Below are 8,592 nucleotides of genomic sequence, written 5' to 3' on the forward strand. Positions count from 1 at the left end.
CTCATTACTACGCCGGCGCCATGACTGGGGTGCTTCACCCCGGCTGCTCTGCACTGTATTCCGGTATGGCACGTGGACCCGGTAGCTTGATGTCCCACATGTCGGTGAAAGGGACTAGAAGATTTATGAAAGCGAACGCTCCACTCTTACAATGGAGGAGTAGACGACACGACGGCCCAGTGAACTGTCACTTGTAGTACTGTATAGTACTATAGTTTTGCTATTTCGCACGATCCATCGATACAAACCCGATTAAACAGGAAAGGGCGGGATTTTTCCCGCGTGGTAGATGATACTGGCCATACATTTCAAAGGCAATTTTAATGTATGCAAACTGAATAATTATAAGTAACAATATGATATCTAGTAAAACTAAAAACACATATGATTTATTGTGTTAGAGTGTAGTAGTAGTGCTGTATTGCATAGTTGTTGGATGTAACATGCGAGAACGTGTAGAGATGTAGTTTTGGAGGGCCTACAGAGAGAAAAGCGTAATACGGTCACCGAACTTCAAAATAAGCTGATTACGGTCACTATATACGTTTTCGGTGATTATACGGTCACTTGCTCACAGTTCAGCATCGGATTGCACTCTGTTGACCGGCCAAATAGTCTGCGTGGCGCCATGTTGACTAGTTAAATTGACCATGTTCCTTGTGGGTCCCACCTGTCAGTTCGCATAGGCAAAAGGTCAGATAAACACAAATTTATGGAGGCGCGACAAGGCTCCAACCCGTGCGCGGGAATCACCTGGTTGTGTATGTGTCTGTCAGGGCCTGATGTGTGCGCATGCATGTGTAGGTTGAGCACTTGAGCGTGAGAGTGTGTGTTGGTCGTGTGGTGTACTGGTGTGTGCATGCATGCGTGCATGTGTGCGTGTGAGTGTTGCGTGCGTCCGTGTGAGTGTTGCGTGCGTGCGTTGGTGCATGTGTTTGTGTGAGTGTTGCGTGGATGCAGTTCGTGTGCATGCGTGCGTGTGTGTATAATCACCACACCACCTCCTGTGTGTTAAAACAGACGGCTCAGCATACCAATACAAGGCCACCTTGTCCGCTGTGCCCGCGGTCATGACTTCGAACCACCGTCCAAATATTTTTTTGTCGTTTGTTTTCATTCTTCCTAGCAAGATGCCCGTGCGTTGCACGTAACATCAAGATGCATTTGTATGACTTGTTTATCTTGTGAGAGAAAAGGATGAACGAGGGAAGGCCTTATTTGCAAATGTGGAGAGGTGTGTGGGTACCTTTTTGCAAAATTGCCATAGTTTCTTTCCTATCCGCCAGATATAAATCGGACGGCCTATATTGCAGGATGGCAGGCACACCATCATCACCAACTCTGTTTTTTATAAGAGTGTATTTTATGTATTTTATAAGAGTGTAGATGTAGAGTAGATACAAGTCGACAGGTGGGCACGATGGTAGTGAGATAATGTGATGCAACACTAGAGGTGCCACGTGGAGCGTTTAACTGGTCAACTAGTCATGTCATGAGCAAATACAGAGTTGTACAGTGAGCCCGTGACTGTATAATAACCACTAAACGTAAATGGTGACCGTAATGAGTGAATTCTGAAGTCCAATGTATGTATCGTGCTTTCGCTTCAAATACAATGATTGTCATTGCATATATCGCGAGAGAAAGATGAAACATGCGTGAATTTTCTGGGGGCTTACTTTTAGAGGACCTGGAGATAGTTTTGTGTGCATACGTGAAAGGGGCGTACATGGGGGGTATGCGATGGAGAGAGAGATGCTCTTCATTTCTCTTTATTATGACTAACTTTGTATAGTATAAAAATATACAAATTCATAGTGCGGAATAAATATCATTGTGGGCACCATGCAATGCAAATTAGCGTTCGTACTCCTCCATATAACTTTGTAATGTTGTATATATGTAGAAACTCTAAAATAATTTTTTGGCCACACTTTATTCAAAAGGAATGTTGTATGCGAAATAAACGTGAAGAGAGGGCTTTTTAGATCAATGGGGTACATGATGTAACATGTGTGAATGTGTAGTTGATGCATTTGGCGGGGCCTAGAGAGGTATGTGTGTGTATTACGTATTCGAGAGAGGCATGGATAGAGGGACCGACGTGGGGGGGGGCGTGGGAGAGATAGCACGAGAAATGAGAGTGTTCTAGAGAGAGAGAGACGAATATGACGTCACGACAAGAGATTCCATTCCCTTGAGTGTGTATATGCAAGGGGAAAGGGAATAGAGGCACCAGGAGAAATTTTCTGTGTGTGTGGTGTTTGTGTTGGTATGTGTGGGTGTGAGAAGATAATGAGACGTGGGGGCAGAGGGTGTGTCACCGCGTGAGGTCCGTTGGGTCGAGGTGAGGCCCTTCGTTCGGTTCCGACCTGCGCCACATTGGTCGGCCCGTGACGCATTTAGGAAGACCCATGGATGACTAGTCGTACAAGACAAAGATAGCAGAATTGTGAAGGACTCTATGTCCACTGACAAAGCCGGCTAGGATTTGTAACCCTAGGTTCTCGGACTAAGGTAACCCCTTTATCTCTGATATTACTATTCATCCAACCTAACTTTAAGGGGCATCCTACAGAATGCTCTGCTAGAATCATACTCGTCGATTAGGAAGAGAGGTGTGAGACAATGCGTGAGAGACAGGCGTAAAGATAATGTGCGTACATGAGACACGTAGGCAGGTCCATGTATATAGAAAGGGTCGATGAGGATTGTGCGTGTGTATGTTTGCGAGAGGAAGTGTGCTTGTGATAAAGGTTAGTGAAAACAGTTGTAAATGGTTACGAGAGGGAGGGAGGGTTATATCTAGAGCATGTGTGCGAGAAAGACACCTCGGGAGAGAGTGTGTGAGCATGTGTGAGAGACCACCGATAGAGAGTGAAACTACACGTAAAAGACTGCTCTACACATTGATTAAAGATATAAATTGTATCCATATATTAGGATGGAATCATGATATTTGCAATTCGCGTAAGGAGCGGTCATTGATCCATCAGACATCTAGATTCTATCGAATTTGAGCATGTCTATGTTATTATTCGACACAATTGATCCACATAGTTAGTATTTTGAACTCCAGACAATGCATCACTTTAGCAACCGAATATAAACGTGAGTATAGTTCATGTTGTGTGTGTAAAGCACATTATACATACGAAAGTTACACAATGGACATTATAAATAGCTACCTATGAACTAGCATACATTTGAATTCAACTTAAGGTGGTTTAAAAAATCAAATTCAACATGAAGTCCATTCAATTATTTGAATTTGATATCATGGCATTTGTAAACCATACCTAAATTATGGGGGCACCAATCTTTGCTCTGATTTTGTACATAATAGCATATGTGGTCGTGTACAAAATAGATTCAAATTTAGCCCCTCCATTCCAAAATAATCATAGTTATAGGATTTTCAAGTGTCAACATTTCAAAAAGAAGCGGATAATTTAATGAGGTTTTCAAACATACAAGTTCAAATATAACGTTGTCTATTTAGGTCAATCCTCATAGTTCAAGAGTACTCTAAACGTGAATGCTTGTGTTTCAAAATTTCGAACGAAGCGCCAAAAGAGCCTCTACTCGCCCGAAACCGCGTGAGACCAATGTTTGGTAGTACAAGAAAATTACTTTTCTAATAACTTCGACCCGTGAAACCTACCGGCCCGACGTCCAAAGGTCTAAACCGGGGTAGGTTTGTAGCTTCATCTAGACGCCACGCAACCGCATCCGAAAAACATTCATACACAATGGCTGCCTAAGCACACATGCGCGCGGCCGAAATCGCTCCCGCCCACTATTTGGGACACCTGGGATTACCATCCTACGCCTGACCCGCAGTAGGTCCGAAATTTAAGAGGGGGGCAAAGTTTGTACTTTCCCCAAATTTCAAACAAGCGCGTCCCATCTTCTGTTCAAAAAAGCCAAAAACAAGCGCGTCCCAGACCAAAACATGGTTCCCCCCCACCCGTCCGATTCCCCATTCGTACTCCGTGGGCGCCAAAACTACCTCTCCACCAGCCGCGAAACCCCGGCGTCCTCCGTCCGCCACCCCATCCCACCCATCAACCGCCGCCCTCCTCCATCACGCCGGAGCCGATACCCCGACGTCGTCGTCCACCGCAACCTCAACCGCAACGCCCTCCACGGCTAGTAGTTGAAGCCGAGGCCGAGCCGTCCGTACCCGAGCCAGTTCAACCACGCCGTCCTGCGCCTCACCGCTGCCGCTCCAACTTCGCCACCCTCCACCGCACCAGAGCTGTTCCTGCTACGCCGTCCTTCGCCGCCTCGGATCTGCTTCCTCTCCGCCGACATACGGCCACGGCAACACAGTCAATAATTTGGCCATGGGTTCGTCCAAGCCTGCACCCTCCAGAACATCGGTTTCCCCGGTAAAAAGAACAAGATCGGTGCGACATGTGGAGGTGACCACACCGGCAACCAAAAAAGGTACTCCTCTTCCCTTATTCGTGCAAATCTTACGTCTCTGCTTGCGCGGTATTCATCCCACAGAAGACACTAGTTGATCGCTCCTTCTTGATACTAGATGTTCCTAGTAACTCGCGATGCACAAGGTTTCTCCTCATATACTATTTCACCTTAGCTAGAGGTCCGTCGCCCCCCTGAATTTCAATTTCTGGCCAGCTGATTCCCAATTAACGGAAGCATTCCCCGGCGTAACAGGCGCTAGCACGCCTATTACGCCGGGGAAGCAGCGCCTTGGTGTTTATCTTAGGGGCGTGTGCGGCCTAGAGCTACTAGCGCCCGATCTGGAGGTCGGCCGGGATTAAAGGGATGGCCTGGGGGCGCTGCCAAGCACGGCGGTGGTGTGAGGTCGATGGGAGGGCGGGGCGGCGGAGGCAGGGGTCTGGGCCGGTGGTCGCTGGCGGTTCGAGAAAGATCGTCTACAGTGACTGGCGGGAGGTAGACGAAGGCCATCTGCCCGTTCCTTATAGATCGGACGGTTCATTAAAAAAATCAACTGACCTATTTATTTTCAGTCGACTGTTATCTTAGATATGACCACATGTGGTGGTGTGCTGGAGGAGTACCTGCATTTCCTGTGCTCATATATTACAAAATCATACGGAGTAGAATCTAATTTTGTTTGCCATGCAATGTTGTAGAGCTATCATATGTCTCCTGTCATTTATTTTTCAGCCACCTGCTATCTGCTACTTTTACAGTGCACTAGTTCTGCACACACTTCACCCTTACTCTCACTATTGTGTTTTTATGCAAGGGTATTTCAGACTCTGCTGCCATGAGAGAAGCCAAAAAGAAAAGAGATAAGTCGCTCCAGCTTTGTGTGCGGTTAGGCAAGACACGTTACAACGCTATAAAAGGTGCAGTGGCAGCAGATGGAGACGGTAAACGTAGCTCTGGAGTTGATGACCTCACTCGCAATGAACCACCATCCCAGGTGCTTGCTTTAAGTTCGCGGTGTCATATGTGGTTGCATGTTCCATATGGTGTCTAGCTTGTATTCGAAAGGCCGAAGTCGGTAAGATAAGGAAAGATATTTTTTTACATGAACCACCATCCTATGAGCACCAGAAGACAAATAGCTAGTCAGGGCACTGGCCGAGGCAGTGACAAGCCCAGCAAAGATAGGCATCACCTGGATGCCAACTAAAAAGTTGTGATGGTGGCGAAGCAGCCCGCCTCCCACCAGGCTCTCAGGTCCTAGATGATCATGCTCACCACTCCAGCCGGATGTCTAGCTTGTATTGCTTCCAATTTGGCTAAATTGCATCTGCTTAGCTTACACATTATACCTTTGAATATGACATGCCTTTCTGTTTTTGGTACATACTAGTACATCTGTGTATTAACCATGTTCTTACATCAAACTAATGTTCTTGTGTATCCCTCATCAATCACTTATGACGAGGCAGGCAGGCAAGGGGACTGCTCCTCATTTAAAGAATGCAGCGTCAGCCTCCCGACATGATTCTCAAGAAATAGAAATGCTAGATGAAGATAGTGAACGTACCTCTGTAGTTGATTACAGCATTTCCCCTACACTAGCATCGCAGATGCTTGCTCTAACTTGGCAGCATGATATGTGGTTGCATGTTGCATATGGCGTCTAGATTGTAATTCTTCCAATCTGGTTAAACTGCATGTGCTAGTCTGCTTAGCTTATACATTATACCTGTTAATGTGACATGCCTTCCTGTATTTAGTACATAGTACATCTGTCTATTAAGCATGTCCTTACATAAAACTATTGTTTTTTTTGTATCCCGCATCAGTCAACATGACGAGACACCTTTAGTATATGCAGTGCGATATTAGTTGCATCTTTCATATGATTTATAGCATGCGCTGCTTCTAATTTGTTGAAATTCCATTTATGATGGGACGCTTTTAACTTGGCAGAGTCATATTGGTTGCATCTTTCATGTGGTGTCTAGCTTGCATTGCTTCTTATTTGCTGGAATGGTTTCTGCTTAGTTTACACAAACAGTTGTGAACATGCCATGTCGTCCTGTTTTTCGTACATATTCCATCCTGGTATCATGTGTTGGCCTTACATCAAAGTAGTGATTGTCAGTATCACGCATGAATGAGTTCTGAAGAGAGAATTTTATTGCTTTTTCTTGTCGGTTTTACTTGACAATTCAAAATCAATAAAGCGGAAGGAAGTTAGCAAGGCAGCGGATAAAGGTGCTCCTTCCGAACGGAGGGCCTCCACAGTTTCTACTCCTCCACACCCCCAAGATGATTTCCAAGACAACACATGCATAGACACTCAACAAACTTGTGTTTATGATGAGCACGTCTCCCCTAGTGCAGCATCACCGGTGCTCCCTCTAACTTGGCACTGTTATATGTGGTTGCATGTTATGTGTGATGTCTAGCTTGTATTGCTTCTAATTTTGTTGAATTCCATCTGCTTACTTTACACATTATACTTGAATAAGACACGTGTTCCTGTTTCTAGAACATACAATATCTGTCTATCACACCATGTTCTTACATCAATTACTACTGTTGTGTAACCTGCAACAATCACTTATCATAAGACACGTTTGACTTCGGAGTGTGATATAGGTTACATCTCACATTTTTTCTAGCTTGTACTACTAATTTGTTGAAATGGCACTTATGACGAGACAGTTTTAACTTGGTAGAATGATATTCGTTGCATCTTTCATATGGTGTCTAGCTTTCATTGCTTCTAATTTGTTGAAATGCCTTCTCCTTAGTTTACACATCATAAGCTGTGAATATGCAATGGCACTAATGACGAGAGACCTCTAACATGGTAGTGTGATGTTGTTTGCATCTTGCATATGATTTATTTCTTGTACTGCTTCACATTTGTTTAAACGCCATTTATGATGAGACACTGTTAACTTGGCAGAGCGATATTTGTAGCATCTTTCATATGGTGTCTACCTTCCATCGCATTGCTTCTAATTTGGTGAAATGTCTTCTTCTTAGTTTACACATCATAGTTCTGGTTATCTCTTCCGTCATGTTTTTCATACATATTACATCCTCCTATCATGTGGTTGTCTAACATCAAAGTTCAGTTCGTCTGCATCACGCATCAATTTGTTCTGAAGAACTAAATTGTTATTCGTTTTTCTTGTCGGCTTGACTTAACATGGCACAGAGAAAGAGGAAGAAACACAGAATGGCAGGGAATGAGAAGCGGATGAATCTTGCAGATTCTGCTGGTACTGATGGTGCAATAGAAGGTCAAAGTCCAGCAGAAAATTCTACAAACACGGCATCCCATGCTACACGAGTTGCAAAAAAAGCCAAACGAAAACAAATAGCTGCCACCAAACAAGCAGAGACAACCCTAGTTCTTGCAACACCTACCACAGTACTACCAGCTGCATGACTTACTCGTGCGTCAACTAAGCTAGCAGCACGTCCCAAGCTCCCTTGCCACCTGACACTACTTCCCAAGCACTCTTGACACAAGACGAGTTGGCAATATCAGATGAACCTTGTGAGCTTCAACAGCAAGAAGGTAGTTGCTGGAGTCAAGTTACAGTTGCATGCTTCTTTATATGTAGTCTCATAGTTTGATGTACACTAACACTTCCTATGTTCGTTGTTGGAGTAGCACCTAGGCGCAAGAGGAAACAAACATCAGGGATAATGCTCGATAGGTTAACTAAATCTAGAGGAGGAAGAATGGAGATCCGTTTTGAGGCTGGTTTAAAAAGGCCACGTGATGCTACAGAGTCAGCCAAGTTAGTATCAGAGGCAGCGGTTGCCGTTAGGTGTCATGTACGTATCCTCCCAACATGGATTCAGTACAGGAATGACAAAGACGAAACCCAGTTCAACACCTTCCTCGACCATTTATCTGTAAGTATGGTTATGTATGGAAACTAGTAATATCGTCTTGCTCTGTCCCATACTTTCTAGGTTACTGATAATGAGACTCCCATAATTTTCAACAGATGAGGTTCAAGTTGGATAGCCAAGATGATGCAACCAGACAAGCTTGCACCCATGTTTTCAAGTCTGCTCTGCGACAGTATCGGTATAACTTGAGGAAAACTCACTTTGAAGGCAAGGCTAACATTGAACTTTCCCAAACATCTCCAGTGGAAAATA

The sequence above is a fragment of the Aegilops tauschii genome, chromosome 2, assembly GCF_002575655.3.
Source record: "Aegilops tauschii subsp. strangulata cultivar AL8/78 chromosome 2, Aet v6.0, whole genome shotgun sequence".
NCBI lineage: Eukaryota > Viridiplantae > Streptophyta > Magnoliopsida > Poales > Poaceae > Aegilops > Aegilops tauschii.